At 31.2% G+C, this 2,709-nt stretch overlaps 1 long non-coding RNA gene across 1 annotated transcript; it reads left to right on the top strand.

The window, feature by feature from the left end:
• The first annotated feature begins 227 nt into the window (after nt 1–227).
• LOC131611603 (uncharacterized) lies at nt 228–2,437 on the top strand. Its single transcript, XR_009287043.1, has 2 exons — nt 228–342; nt 2,244–2,437. It is a non-coding gene; the product is annotated as an uncharacterized LOC131611603 (long non-coding RNA).
• Nucleotides 2,438–2,709: the final 272 nt, after the last annotated feature.

Raw genomic sequence — 2,709 nt, 5'->3', positions numbered from 1 at the left:
TAAAAATAATATTATTATGGATTATTTAATTAAGTTAGATTTTTGGTTGAAGAAAATAATATTAGTAATAATATTATTTAAATTGGTGTGGTGTGTAAGGCAATATGGAGGTGTACAATTAGTAGGCCCATTAAGAAATAATAGTAACTATTATTTTTATTTGGTTTATTGGATTAATAAAAAGGATATATGGAATTAGGTTTTTATGGAAAATAAGGTTTTGACTTTTGGGAGAATAGATCGTGAAACAGAGTTGCCGACGAAGAGGAATCGATCAAGGAAAGGTAAAGAAGGCAAAGGCTTGCACTCGATTGGATATTAGATGCGGTCTCCATATACAAGGTAAGGGTGGGGTTCGAATTATATAACCGGGAATATGATGATTAGTATGTAGAGATTGGGTTATATAAATTGATACCATGAATTGTTTGTTATTTCGGTGTTGTTTGATCTTATGAGAATTTGGTGTGATTTGTGAATTTTGTTGTCTGTGATGAGTCAATGACGCTGTCCCAAATGGTCAATTGATTTATTGATTGTTGTTGTACGATTTATTATGGTGTGAATGGTTTGGAGATTAATGGTTGAATTGGGCGATGGGGTTGCAGAAGAAAAATATATGAAGTTGGAAAATAGAAGAACTGGGAATTTGGTATTGTTTTGTCTGCAAGTGACTTATAGCATATCTTGTGTGTTGGTTTTGTTTTTGATTTTGGTTGCAAGTGACTTATATTTAGTATGAATCCTAAGGTATAGGTATATATATATATATATATATATATATATATATATATATATATATATATATATATATATATATATTTATAATATACGTATTCCTATATGAGATGATAATATATCTATTATAAATTTTGGAAGGTGTATATATTAAAGTAAGGTTTTAATACATATAAGCCGGTTTTTGTATGGTGTGAAGCTTTAGCAGTATATATTTTTATGATGAAATATTTGCAGTAGAAGAATTAATAAGCTATCATATTGAAGGTTTTTTTAGTAAGTAATTGGTTCAATTAGTAGAAGATAGCAGCTCAGTAAGAGAGAAGAGTTTGGAATACGTGCATTCAACAGTAGCAGTATAGCAATGAAATAAAAATGACAGCGCTAAATTAACAGTGTAATTAGTTGTGACAGTGTGGAATAATTAGCAGTTGGTTAAATTAATCGAGATCTTAGACATATCTACATGAGCATAATTTAGTAGCAGATAATATTTACATCAGTAGGCCAGTTTAGCATAAACAAGAAAAAAATTAGTTGCTAGCAATTTCCATAGCAGACACTGGTATATTCTAGTAACATGACTTAATTTGATGATAGGGAGTTTTGGTAGCAGAAAAAGGAATGGAATCTGAAAGTTTAATTTTTACAGAAATAGGGGACTGACAGTAGTAAGAGCAGACTACCAAAATAGTCCCGATTAACCGATTAGTGTTTTGGTAGTGTTTAAGCAGTATAAATTTATTAACCGAAATTAGATGGAATTTGTCGGGGTAAGTCGGGTATATTAGTAGGTAATATTGGTTGTTCTATCTTTTTGAATATATGTCGAATGCTTGAATTGCAGGTACTGTTGAGATAAGTTGATTTTGTCCCGAAATTGGACAAGTTTTGGTTGTAGGCTTAAATAGCCAAAGTAGAAAGTTGTTTAAGTTGCGGTTTAAGTTGTGGTTTAAGTTGTTGTTTATCTTGCGGTTGTTCTGATCTTGTTGTGATATTATTTATTGATGTCGTTCATGTTGTCGCATAGCATTGCATTGTTTAAGTTGGCCTTGATGGCACCTGTTTAAGTTGGCCTTGATGGCACCACGTTGAAGGCTTACGCCTTGCTGTTAATGCCTCGATAAACTGGCATATGTTTAAGTTGGGAGTTCTGCTCCGAATGGTACCACATGCATTTGCATAGTTGAGTCGCATTTTGAGTCGTTGTGAAGTTAACGTTGTTATGAGTTGTTGTTGGTATAAGTTGTATTGGTTTGAGTTGTGAAATAATTATAGTAATTATTGTGATAATTGTTGTTGCTGATGGTTGTTATAATTGTCTTTACAAATCGTTGTTAAAGTTGTTATTATAATTGTTGTTGTTAGTTGTTATTTTAACTTTTGTTTGAAAGTGGTGATAATTGTATGATCTGATCTAACATATTAATTATCATACTTTTGTTTATATTTTTCGATATCTCACCCCTTCTGAATGATGTTTCCCTACCATGGGAAATGGACAGGTACTCAAGATAGCGGTGAAAGTTTTGAAGTATCTTTATGAAGTCTTTAGTTGCTGTTAGTGGCGAGTTGGTGTCTTGCTCTGATACGTAGCACTTAGGATGGGATTACGATTGTATTTGTTGTTCTATTATTGTTGTTATTATTATAACTGTTGACCAAGTTGAATAATAAGAAGTAATTACTGTTGTTTTAAGTTGTTTTTAGTTGAATAAAAGTTGATGAATAATTATAAGTTGAAGTTTGATCTAGCTGAATAAAGTTGTATATGAATTATAATTTTAAATTTGTAAATGTCGGATGCTATGTATCAAAGATAAATGAAATACATGAAGTTTGATGTTTTATATTGAAATGTGACATCCTGTTTTGTTGTTTGTAATTTTCCGCACTCTGATTTTATTATAAATGTCAGGTAGAAAATGGGGTGTTACACATCCGAATTCGAGATCCAAACAAAGTTGTCTT

Source organism: Vicia villosa, linkage group LG6 (assembly GCF_029867415.1).
Source record: "Vicia villosa cultivar HV-30 ecotype Madison, WI linkage group LG6, Vvil1.0, whole genome shotgun sequence".
Lineage (NCBI taxonomy): Eukaryota > Viridiplantae > Streptophyta > Magnoliopsida > Fabales > Fabaceae > Vicia > Vicia villosa.
The sequence above is the reverse complement of the archived record's forward strand: the minus strand, read 5'-3'. Positions and strand labels throughout refer to the sequence as shown.